We start from the raw sequence: 13,536 nt of genomic DNA, 5'->3' as shown, positions 1-13,536 counted from the left end.
GGAAGAATATTGTTTGGCTTAGTTAAATAAATACAATAGCCATCAAAAGATATATACAGCTTCCATTCTTTGGAAGAGTATATAAAGGCATGGTTACTTTAGTAGAATTTATTTTTATTTTCAAGCTGTAAAATTCAGTCAGCAAGATGTGTGTCTCTTGGCGTGGGTGGAAGGTGGCAGGATCTGCAACCAACATCCTCTGAAAATGGCCAGTGTTCTTGACAGTTGTAAACACTGCTAGAAATCATCACAGAAAATACTTTTAATGATGAAGCATCCTAAAGTATTTTTTGGAATTTTTTATTGCATGCATGTGGATAATATTGCAATGAGTTATTTTCTGTCAAAAGTATTTTCTTCACTGTGAACTGGTATTTATATTCAGCTTCTACGGTGTTAGATTCTCTATAAACAGAAATGTTCCCAGTAACATATACCATTTTGTTCTCCTTTTGTCTAAAACCAATGAAATGGTCTTGATCTTAAAAAAAAAACGCTTAAAATCTTTAACTGCATCAATGGAGTGTGCAGAAAATATTGCTTAAAATCTTACTGCATTACTACAATATGCATAATATAAAATATATATACACGTCACCATCTACTTGAAAATGATTTAGCTCCAAAAGTACAGGAGAGAATTAAAACCTGGTTGATGCCCATTTTCCAAAATACCACTATTTTCTTCAAATCTTACTTTTGCAAGAACCGATAAGCCAAATAAGAACAAATTCTGATAAATATAGAATTATACATTAATATTAACAAAGTAATTACTTGAACAACAAAAGCAACATTGTGATGCTATTTAATAGCCTCTAGAATGTACACTTGTGCTTCATAGGTACATCAAAGAAAGCAAACCATATCCATGGAGATTTTCAACTGCTCCTGGTCAGAAAATCAACCACTAATTCAACACTTCTGAGCAGAGCATCCTGACAGCTACAATCCTTTGATCTAAGACCTTTCACAGAAGGCCTCAATATTATAGGAAGGTACAAAAGACAAGAGGTCGAGTTAGAGCAACACTACGAATTCAGGAAACAGAAGTCACAATTTATCTTTCAAGAGGATTACTGAATAATTTTGCAACACAACTTTAAAAATTGCATTTACGTTTTCTTCCAGAGAAAACAAATAAAAGGCTCAATTTTCCCCAGTGATTTGCGCCGTTTTTTTGAGCAGGCTGCTGTTTTTGGTCTAAGTTAAAAAAACACCGTTTCCCCAATCAATTTGCACCAGTGTAACTCAGTTAGTTACGATTTTTTTTAGGTCAGTTTTTTTTTCAGCCAAAGGGGGCGTAACGTGCCACCCCATGCCAATTCTGGTCATTTAGGGAAGTTTGGCCAGCTGAGAGTTACTCCAATTGTGCTTAGGCCAGTGTATGTGGCCTCTACAGAAAAAGCTTCTCTAGAGTTAAGGAAATGTCCGGACATACTAAAAGAATTGAAAAACAGAGAGCGAGAGCAAGAGAGCGAGAGAGAGCGAGAAAGCCAAAATGAAGAAATACAACGGGGAAATTTAGAATTTTTTTTTGGTGATCTTAGGCCCTCCCAAAAATCTTCAAGTACGCCAAAAAAATGCTTATAGTTTTGCATGATATACAATGAGAAGCGGTGGGCTATCAAATGACGTCACGTCAAATTACTTCAGAGCCCAACATAAAGAATTACTCCCCAGTTGTAGTTCATTTACCATGTCACCTGCAAACAAATTTTCGTAGGTCTTTCTTGGAAGCATTTTTAGTATTGTATTTAGCTGAAGCACGTACCATTGTGGATGCTGATGAGCATAATATCTCAATTCCTGTTATGTGGTCAGCTGCAGTACTTGTGAGCTGTGGAGCAATCATCTGCCAGTGCACACCAGACTGAAAGCAGCACCAACTCTGCACCAGTTGCAGACACGAATAATTAAATTGCATTATATGGACGGTATAGCACAGAAACAGGCCATTTAGCTCAGCTGGTCCATGCCAGTGTTTATATTCCACACGATCCTCCTTCCACCCCTCTTCATCCAACTTTATCTGCATAACCTTCCATTCTTTTCTCCCTCATGTTTATCTAGCATCCCCTTAAATGTGTCTGTGCTATTCACGTCAACTACTCCTTGCGGTAACGAGTTACATATTCGAACCATTCTCTGAGTGAGGAAGTTTCTCCTGAATTCCCTATTGGATTTATTAGTGATATCTTATATAGTTGGGAGAAAGAGAAGAGGCAGTAGTAGAGAGAGTCAGATAAATAAAAATAAAATAGTAGAAAGGAAGTCTAATGGACTGTGGGGAGTTTGGAATAAAGATATGTGCAGCAAAGCAAAAAAAAAATACAAATTCAGACAGATGCATGGCAGACAAAATATAAAAGGAATGGTAGCAATAACTGGAGAGAGACTGAAATCAGTGAGAGGCTGGAAACAGTTATTGATCCAAACTGAGAGGTGCACTATTGCCATAATAACAATGGCAGCAACAATGGGAGTAAACTGAATAGCAGTAAATATAATTATTGTAATTGGCCTGTCTTTGTAGCTCCATTAAACACCGTTTAATTGCCTTCAGTGGTAATAAATTTGAGACCGGCAGTAAATTTGAGACGATTAAGCAAGTTTGTCACCAAACAATTCACATTAAATTTAGTACTTTTCTGATTATAAATTTACAACTGAAGGCATTTTCAATAATTGATTTAAGGAGATTAACCAATAGGAAATAAATTTGAAATTGGCTTGCAGGTACAGCAGGCGGTGAAGGCGGCAAATGGCATGTTGGCCTTCATAGCGAGAGGATTTGAGTATAGGAGCAGGGAGGTCTTACTACAGTTGTACAGGGCCTTGGTGAGGCCTCACCTGGAATATTGTGTTCAGTTTTGGTCTCCTAATCTGAAGGAGGACATTCTTGCTATTGAGGGAGTGCAGCAAAGGTTCACTGGACTGATTCCCGGGGTGGCAGGACTGACGTATAAAGAAAGACTGGATCGACTAGGCTTTTATTCACTGGAATTTAGAAGAATGAGAGGGGATCTCATAGAAACATATAAAATTCTGACGGGATTGGACAGGTTAGATGCAGGAAGAATGTTCCCGATGTTGGGGAAGTCCAGAACCAGGAGTCACAGTCTAAGGATAAGGGGTAAGCCATTTAGGACTGAGATGAGGAGAAACTTCTTCACTCAGAGAATTGTGAACCACAGAAAGTTGTTGAAGCCAGTTCGTTAGATATATTCAAAAGGGAGTTAGATGTGGCCCTTACGGCTAAAGGAATCAAGGGGTATGGAGAGAAAGCAGGAATGGGGTACTGAAGTTGCATGATCAGCCATGATCTTATTGAACAGTGGTGTAGGCTCGAAGGGCTGAATGGCCTACTCCTGCACCTATTTTCTATGTTTCTATGTAAGTAGCCCAATATTAACAACATAATGTGCAAAATGGCAACTCCACCCCACAACCAGAAAGCCAAGATAAAGGGAGCAGGACATCAGGTACATTATGAACATTGCTAGCATTAGCATTCTGTGGCCCCAGTTGGCTCCGTGATACCCCCTCCAGACTATAGTAGTCAAGCACTAATTAAAACTGAGAAATACACATATAAAAAGGTAGAATCTGTCTGATGCACTTTCCAGTTTTTGCACTCACACTATTTTCAGCACCTCTCTCTCTCAAACTGAAATTCCTGTTCACCCAAATGTTTAGTAAAAAATAAGAGCCTCAATTTTTAAAAAGAGGTTGGGTTGGCTTCATGCGCAGGCTCACCTGTGCTGACAGCACAGAAAAAAGGCTTGCATTAATATAGCGCCTTTCACGATGACCAGATGTCCCAAAGCACTTTACAGACAATGAAGTACTTTTTAAAGTGTAGTTATTGTTGTATTGTAGGAAATGTGGCAGCCAATTTGCACACAGCAAGCTCCCACAAACAGCAATGTGATAATGACCAGATAATCTATATAGTGATGTTGATTGAGGGATAAATATTGTCTAGGACACCTAGAAAGCAGGTGTTACAAATTACATGGGTCGACAGTATTCTCTCAGATTCAATGTCACTCGTCACTACCATAAGCAAAGCACGCGCCACTATGATTAGGAGTATATTTTTACTGTCTAATGTCTAGCTAAATGACAGCGTGACCCCAAGGACTGTATTGTAGACCCTTCATTGCATGTACTGTATAATTTCAAAAGTGAAAGATTTTGAGAGGGTAAATAGGGAAAGATTGCCTTCCTATTTTGACAAATTAGTAACATGCAGGCATAGACTCAATATTATCCTCAGAAGAACAAGGGTGTAAACTCAGAGTATATGTTTTCACACAAAGGATTGTTAGAACAAGAAATGCTTTCCCAGCACAGGCATTTAGTTTGCATGGCATCCTTCTGTGTCGTGCTTTTTATGAGCTAAAACTTGCAAAATAAAACATAGGATTACAGAGGATATATGACACACAAACAGGCCTTTCGGCCCAACCAGTCCATACCGGTGTCTATGTTCCACTCGAGCTTCCTCCCGTCTTTCCTAATCTAACTCATCAGCACAACTCTCTATTCCCTTCTCCCTCATATGCTTGTCTGTACATCTATACTACTCTCTTCAACCACTCCCTGTGGTAGCGAGTTCCACATTCTCACCACGCTGGGTAAAGAAATTCCTTTTAAATTCTCGATTTGATTTCTTGACTGTCTTATACTGATGGCCTCTAGTTATGCTCTTCCCCACTATGTATTTACTCGCAGTAACTTTTCATAATTTTAAAGACCTCTATAAGGTCACCCCTCAGCCTTCTTGTTTCAAGAAAAAGAGACCCCAGCCTGTTCATCCTTTCCGGATATGTATACCCTTACATTTCTGGTATCATCCTTGTAAATCTTCTCTGCACCCTCTCCAGTGCCTCTATATCCTTCTTATAATATGGTGACCAGAATTGTACGCAGTATGGTCTAACCAAGGTTCGATACAAGTTTAGCGTAACTTCACTTAGAGGATGAGACTGGGGAATTAATAATGGGGAACAGGGAAATGGCAGAGACTTTGAACAAATATTTTATATCGGTCTTCATGGTAGAAGACACTAAAAACATCCTAATAATAGATAATCAAGGGGAAGGGGGCAACTTAAAAGAGTTACTATCACTAAAGAAAAAGTACATGGAAAAATAATGGGACTAAAGGTGGACAAGTCCCCTGGACCTGATAGTCTGCATCTTAGTGTCTTACAAGGAATGGCTGCAGAGACAGTGGATGCATTGGTTGCAATCTACCAACATTCCCTGGACTCTGGAGAGGTCGCAGCAGACTGGAAAACCGCAAATGTAATGTCCCTTTTTAAGAAAGGAGGGAGACAGAAAGCAGGAAACGATAGACCAGTCAGCCTAACATCTGTCATTGGGAAAATGCTGGAGTCCATTTTTAAGGAAGCAGTAGCAGAACATTTGGAAAATCATAATGTTTCCACTGGTCGGGGAGACTAGAACTAGGGGACACTGCCTCAAAATTCGGGGGAGCCAATTTAAAACCGACTTGAGAAAGAATTTCTTCTCCCAGAGGGTTGTGAATCTGTGGAATTCTCTGCCCAAGGAAGCAGTTGAGGCTAGCTCATTGAATGTATTCAAATCACAGATAGATAGATTTTTAACCAATAAGGGAATTAAGGGTTATGGGGAGCGGGCGGGTAAGTGGAGCTGTGTCCATGGCCAGATCAGCCATGATCTTGTTGAATGGCGGAGCAGGCTCGAGGGGCTAGATGGCCTACTCCTGTTCCTAATTCTTATGTTCTTATGTTCAGTCAAGCAGACTCAGCGTGGTTTTATGAAAAGAAAATTATGTTTGACAAATTTGCTGGAGTTCTTTGAGGATGTAATGCGCACAGTAGATAAGGGGGAACCGATGTAGATGTGGTGTATTTGGATTTCCAGAAGGCATTCGATAAGGTGCCACATAAAAGGTTACTGCACAAGATGAAATTTCATTGGGTTGGGGGTAATATTATAGCATAGATAGAGGATTGGCTAACTAACAGAAAACAGAGAGTCGGGATAAATGGGTCAATTTCCGGTTGGCAAACAGTAACTAGTGGGGTGCCACAGAGATTAGTGCTGGGACCTCAACTATTTACAATCTATATTAATGACTTGGATGAAGGGACCAAGTGTAATGTAGCCACGTTTGCTGATGATACAAAGATGGGTGGGAAAGCAAGTTGTGAAGAGGACTCAAAGAATCTGTAAAGGGATATAGGTAGACAGGCTAAGTGAGTGGGCAAAAATTTGGCAGATGGAGTATAATGTGGGAAAGTGTGAGGTTATCCATTTTGGCAGGAAAAATAAAAAAGCTAATTATTATTTAAAGTATAGAGGGACCCGGGGGTCCTTGTGCATGAAACACAAAATGGTGGTATGCAGGTACAGGAAGTAATTAAGGCAAATGGAATGTTGACCTTTATTGCAAGGGGGATAGAGTATAAAATCAAGGAAGTCCTGCTACAAACTGTACAGGGTATTTTTGAGACCACACCGAGTACTGTGTACATTTTTGTCTCCTTATTTACTTGCACACTTGCATTGGAGTCAGCTGAGAGAAGGTTCACTAGGTTGATTCCTGAGATGAAGGGGTTGATGTATGAAGAAAGGTTGAGCAGGTTGGGCCTATACTCATTGGAGTTCAGAAGAATGAGAGGTGATCTTATTGAAACATATAAGATACTGAGGGGGCTCGACAAGGTGGATGCAGAGAGGATGTTTCCACTCGTGGGGGAATCTAGAACTAGGGGGCATAGTTTCAGAATAAGGGGTCGCTCATTTAGAACTGAGATGAGGAGGAATTTCTTCTGAGAGGGCCGTAAATCAGTGGAATTCTTTGCTCCAGAGAGCCGTGGAAGCTGGGTCATTGAATATATTTAAGGTGGAGATAGACAGATTTTTGAATGATAAGGGAGTGAAGGGTTATGAGGAGAGGGCAGGGAAGTAGAGCTGAGCCCAAGATCAGATCAGCCATGAGTTTAGATTCGAGGGGCCAAATGGCCTACTCCTGCTCCTATTTCTTGTTCTATGTTCTTATGTTCACTACTTTTCAATTTCATCCCTTGAGAAATAAACACTTATGCTTGGTTTTTTCTTTCTTTTTAATGGTCTTTTTAACGTATGTCGCTACTTTTAGTGTATTTGTACCCCATTGTTCCTCTACTCCACCCAGACGTGCACCCTCCAAGTAATAAGTGACCTACTTATTCTTACTACCAAAATGCAATACCTTGTATTTATCTGTGTTGTAATTAATTTGGCAATTATATGCCCACTCTGCAAGTTTATTAATGTCCTCCAGCAATTTGTTGCAGTCCTCCTCAGGATGAACTAATTTGGTGTCAGCTGCAAATTTAGAAATTGTGTTTTTGATTCAAAAGTCCTAAATCATTCATGCAAATTGTGAACAACAGTGGTTCCAGCACTGATCCTTGTGGAACACTACTACCCACATTCTGCCACTGTGAATAGCTACCCTTTACCTCTACTCTCTGCTTTATGTCTTGAAACCAGCTAACTATTCATTCTGCTCCGTGTACCCTGACTCCGCATTCTCTGACCTCGTTCATTAGTCTATTATATGGTACTTTATCGAAGGCCTTTTGAAAAGGTAGATACATTACATCTACTACATTACCCTTGTCTACTCTCTCTGATACCTCTTCAAAAAATTCAATGCGATTGGACAAGAAAGACTTTCCCTTTTGAAATCCATGTTGACTATTCATTATTATATTTTTGATTTCTAGATGTTCTTCAATTTTCTCCTTTAGTAGGGATTTCATTATTTTGTCCTACCACCGATGTTAAGCTGACTGGTCTATAGTTCCCTGGACATGTTCTATATTACTTTTTAAATATAGGTATTACATTAGCTATCTGCATTGTCTGGCACTACACCTTTTTCTAACGAATTGTTACATGTGTAGTAATGCCTCTGCTAGCTCTTCCCTAGATTTTTAAAAAATGCGTGCATGTAATCCAGGAGCTTTATCCTCTTTGAGTTTGATTAGTTTATTTAATATATCTCTTTATTTTAAATGCAGTTATCTCATTACTAATTTCATCATCCAATGTCATGTCCACCTGTTCTATTTCCCTAGTAAATACTGAAGCAAAGTAATTATTTAATATTTCTGCCATCTCTCTATTGTTGTCTGTGGTATTATTCTGTGCATCTCAGAAGCCCTATTCACATCCTGACCTTCCTTTTTTACGTGCCTGTAAAATATTTTACTATTTTGTTTCATGTTCTTTAATAATTTAATTTCATAGTTCCTCTTTGTCTTTGAATTGTGTTTTTGACTTCTCTCCTAATCTCTTTGTATTCTCCCTTATCATGCTCTCCCCTGCTGTCTATGTTTTTAATTCATGCCTCTTTCCTTATCCTTAATTTTCCCCTTATGGCTTTATTCATCCATGGTGTCTCATTAGTGTTTAGTTCGCTCTTTTTAAAAAAAAAGATTTTCCCAAGTTCTATTTTCAGCCCCTCAAAATCAGCTTTGCTCCAATCTGTTACCCTGTTCTTCATCATACTGATGTCCTTCTCAATTATTATCTTAAAGAGCATTATATTATGGTCACTATTGCCTCGATGTTCCCCTATGTTTACTTCTTTTATCTGCTCTGGTTTATTCCCCATTACTAGATCCAATAACGAATCCTCCTTGGCTAAACGTTTTACATATTGGGTTAGAAAGGAATCCTGTACACATTGTCGGAACTTGATTCCTTTATCCCCTTTACCTACCTCTTCTCTCCAATTAATATTGGAGTAGTTGAAATCCCCCATGATTATTATTCTATGTTTTTTACTAATTTCCATAATTTGTTTGCAAGTGAAGATACGGTCTATTCTTAATTCAAAGTTGGTCAAATGATGCAAGTCATTACAGTTATCTTATTTTTTCAACTTGCATACTTATCTTTATACTACCGTGTTGGAATACCTGTTTGGAAAGCATGGTGCATGGTCCATGAAGGTGCACAAAACATTAATGGAGCTGTAATACATGACTACAATCAAGATGAATGCATTGACTTTCAAATTATTACCTGAAAGCATTGAACCACAATAATTTCAAACTGGCTTATTAAAGTGCATGATGTGAGGGCATGATTCTTAAAGATGGCTGATAAAATATAAACATGCTCATGCAAATTTATAGCCAACTCATTGAAAATTTTCTAGTATTAAAATGAAACTTGTAAATGATGTATCTTTTTATGAATTTGGGCAGTAACACTGGTGACATCACACTTAATCAGCACTTAATCAGAAATGCACAAAACAGTGCCAGCTCGTCTTAAAAAAAAAATCATCAAGTCAGTTCCAATAAAAACTCTTTCTGATTGCCGACTGACACAAGGAAAGCTGATCTGATTGCTTGTCCAAGCCTCAGTAAGCTGTGATAGGAAGTATTTTATAGATGAAAATGTACCAGCACAAAAATGTGTATTACAATGCAATGCATGTAAAGTTAGTCTAGAGTCACATCACTCCAGGCGATGGTTACAATTTTAATTTGTCTCTGTTTTTGTTTTTCCATGTTGCTCTCTTCATGTTTATTAGGGTTAGTTGTTGAACCTTTCAAACGAGAAGATTTTCTTTTTAATCTGAAGAGCCAGAAGGCATGTTCCTTCTTATAGCAGAACAATTTTTCCAGATGAAATCTGTTCAGTGTTGGAAAGACAAAATGTGTTCCATTTTACTATTCTATTTGAATGCATCACAGTTGAACAGCTAGTCAGAAAGCCCAGGAGCATATCTATCATGCATATGCTTCAAATTACTCATGAATAAATTGTCAAATCCAACTTATGCACATAACCAAGATAAATGTGTTTGCATATATTTCAAAGTTTTTCTTCAATGCACTGCAGGAGTGCAATCACGTTGGGTACTATTCGATAACTATCTCAGATGCTGGCGCAAAACTCAAACATCAAATTGGATTTTGTAACTGATCAAAGAACGTAATAGTAGCTCCAAAGGTTAAGCAATCATGCTTCTTCAGCAGGTCAAGGCCTTAGAGAGGGTGCAGAAGGTATTTACTCGAATGGTGCCAGGGATGAGGGACTTCAGGTATGTGGATATAACGGAGAAGGTGGGGTTGTGCCCCTTTAGGGCATAAAAGGTTAAGTAGATGTTCAAAATCATGAATGGCTTTGACAGAGCAAATAAGGAATAACTGTTTGCAGCGGCAGATGGGTCGGTAACCAGAGGACACAGATTTAAGTTGATTGGCAAAAGAACCAGAGGTGACATAAGGAAGCATCTTTTTTGTGCAGCGAGTTATTGTGATCTGGAATGCACTGCCTGAATGGGTGGTGGAAGCTGATTCAATAGTAACATTCAAAAGGGAATTGGAAAAAATACTTGAAGGAAAACATATACAGGGAAAGAGCAGAGGGGTGGAATTAATTGTATAACTCTAACAAAAAGCCAGCAAAGGCATGATGGGCCAAGTGGCCTCCTTCTGCACTGTATCATTCTATGATTTTATGCTTGTGAAGGGAGGGGGGCGGAGGGGAAAGAGGAGCAACTTTAATACAAGAGGCATAATTGGGTAAAAAAAGTAGTAGTGCTCAACAGCCCATGAAAATACTGACCTGTTGCTTCACACCAAAGATTGTTCAATCCTTTATCTATGATTAAGGGCATAATCATTAGCCAAATGCCCATTAAAGATATTAGAAATTCAATTTTTTTAAAACAGCTTAAGAGTTACGAATGTAACATTACATAGAAAATAAGGTGCAGGAGTAGGCCATTTGGCCCTTCAAGCCTGCACCACCATTCAATAAGATCATGGCTCATCATTCCCTCAGTACCCCTTTCCTGCTTTCTCTCGAAACCCCTTGATCCCTTCAGCCGTAAGGGCCATATCTAACTCCCTCTTGAATATATCCAATGAACTGGCATCAACAACTCTCTGCGGCAGGGAATTCCACAGGTTAACAACTCTGAGTGAAGACGTTTCTCCTCAGCTCAGTCCTAAATGGCCTACCCCTTATCCTAAGACTATGTCCCCTGGTTCTGAACTTCCCCAACATCGGGAACATTCTTCCCGCATCTAACCTGTCCAGTCCCGTAAGAATCTTATACGTTTCTATGAGATTCCCTCTCATCCTTCTAAACTCCATGGCTGTAAAAATAATGAAAGAATAGTAAAGGCGACTTTATCCATGATACTACACAAAATGGAGGCAGCTTATTCGTGCTAAATTCAAAGCCAAGCAGAAGAAAATAATCCAGAGGGCTTTTCCAAACAACTGGCAAAAATGAAAGCACAGAGACAAATTAGAAATACAATACAGCATCACAGCAATGTGAAAATTGGTAAATTACAAAACTTCAGTAACCTTATAGATCTCGAAGCAGAATAAATGTTAACTAGCACAAAACTCTGGGTCAGTACAAATATTAGTGAAGCATGACAGAAGGCTGCGGCACACTGCTACCCAATGCCACCGCCCCCTGAAACCACTAGTGTTTCAAACATCACTTTTAATAATGAAATGTCATTGAATTACATTAAGTGGAGTGCAGAGAAATCCTGTCACCTGGCAGCCAGATATATTTAAATTAGTTTATCAATGCAGAGCATCGCGGGGGAACCAGCACATTTGAAAAGTGCTGGGCAGAGGCAGAATAGCAGATTAAAATAAATGCAGGGAATAATCTGAAAAAGTGGCTTCATAGTCAATGGAGAGATAGGAGCGGTGGAGCCCAAGGAATTTGAGCTAAGTAAGTATAAACCAATCTGTCAACTTAGTTAAATAAGTAAATAAATATTCAGAGTAATTAACAACAAATTCATTTGAAATCAAGCTAAAATCTACCTTGGGGAAGAGTGACCATAATATGGTGGAATTCTGCATTAGGATGGAGAATGAAACAGTTAATTCAGAGACCATGGTCCAGAACTTAAAGAAGGGTAACTTTGAAGGTATGAGGCGTGAATTGGCTAGGATAGATCGGCGAATGATACTGAAGGGGTTGACTGTGGATGGGCAGTGGCAGACATTTAGAGACCGCATGGATGAACTACAACAATTGTACATTCCTGTCTGGCGTAAAAATAAAAAAGGGAAGGTGGCTCAACCGTGGCTGTCAAGGGAAATCAGGGATAGCATTAAAGCCAAGGAAGTGGCATACAAATTGGCCAGAAATAGCAGTGAACCCGGGGACTAGGAGAAATTTAGAACTCAGCAGAGGAGGACAAAGGGTTTGATTAGGGCAGGGAAAATGGAGTACGAGAAGAAGCTTGCAGGGAACATTAAGACGGATTGCAAAAGTTTCTATAGATATGTAAAGAGAAAAAGGTTAGTAAAGACAAACGTAGGTCCCCTGCAGTCAGAATCAGGGGAAGTCATAACGGGGAACAAAGAAATGGCGGACCAATTGAACAAGTACTTTGGTTCGGTATTCACTGAGGAGGACACAAACAACCTTCTGGATATAAAAGGGGTCGGAGGGTCTAGTAAGGAGGAGGAACTGAGGGAAATCCTTATTAGTCGGGAAATTGTGTTGGGGAAATTGATGGGATTGAAGGCCGATAAATCCCCAGGGCCTGATGGACTGCATCCCAGAGTACTTAAGGAGGTGGCCTTGGAAATAGTGGATGCATTGACAGTCATTTTCCAACATTCCATTGACTCTGGATCAGTTCCTATGGAGTGGAAGGTAGCCAATGTAACCCCACTTTTTAAAAAAGGAGGGAGAGAAAAAACAGGGAATTATAGACCGGTCAGCCTGACATCGGTAGTGGGTAAAATGATGGAGTCAATTATTAAGGATGTCATAGCAGTGCATTTGGAAAGAGGTAATATGATAGGTCCAAGTTAGCATGGATTTGTGAAAGGGAAATCATGCTTGACAAATCTTCTGGAATTTTTTGAGGATGTTTCCAGTAGAGTGGACAAGGGAGAACCAGTTGATGTGGTATATTTGGACTTTCAGAAGGCTTTCGACAAGGTCCCACACAAGAGATTAATGTGCAAAGTTAAAGCACATGGGATTGGGGGTAGTGTGCTGAAATGGATTGAGAACTGGTTGTCAGACAGGAAGCAAAGAGTAGGAGTAAATGGGAACTTTTCAGAATGGCAGGCAGTGACTAGTGGGGTACCGCAAGGCTCTGTGCTGGGGCCCCAGCTGTTTACACTGTACATTAATGATTTAGACGAGGGGATTAAATGTAGTATCTCCAAATTTGCGGATGACACTAAGTTGGGTGGCAGTGTGAGCTGCGAGGAGGATGCTATGAGGCTGCAGAGCGACTTGGATAGGTTAGGTGAGTGGGCAAATGCATGGCAGATGAAGTATAATGTGGATAAATGTGAGGTTATCCACTTTGGTGGTAAAAACAGAGAGACAGACTATTATCTGAATGGTGACAGATTAGGAAAAGGGGAGGTGCAAAGAGACCTGGGTGTCATGGTACATCAGTCATTGAAGGTTGGCATGCAGGTACAGCAGGCGGTTAAGAAAGCAAATGGCATGTTGGCCTT

The 13,536-nt window shown here is 39.6% G+C and overlaps 1 protein-coding gene across 1 annotated transcript in view; it reads right to left on the bottom strand.

Annotated features, from left to right (window-relative positions):
* Positions 1-13,536, bottom strand: part of suclg2 (succinate-CoA ligase GDP-forming subunit beta) — a 509,575-nt gene that overhangs the window by 221,470 nt on the left and 274,569 nt on the right. The gene's annotated exons all lie outside the window — the stretch shown is intronic.

The sequence above is a fragment of the Pristiophorus japonicus genome, chromosome 12, assembly GCF_044704955.1.
Source record: "Pristiophorus japonicus isolate sPriJap1 chromosome 12, sPriJap1.hap1, whole genome shotgun sequence".
In the NCBI taxonomy this organism is placed as follows: Eukaryota; Metazoa; Chordata; class Chondrichthyes; family Pristiophoridae; genus Pristiophorus; species Pristiophorus japonicus.
Note: the sequence above shows the minus strand (reverse complement) of the source record. Positions and strands in the feature narration are given on the sequence as shown.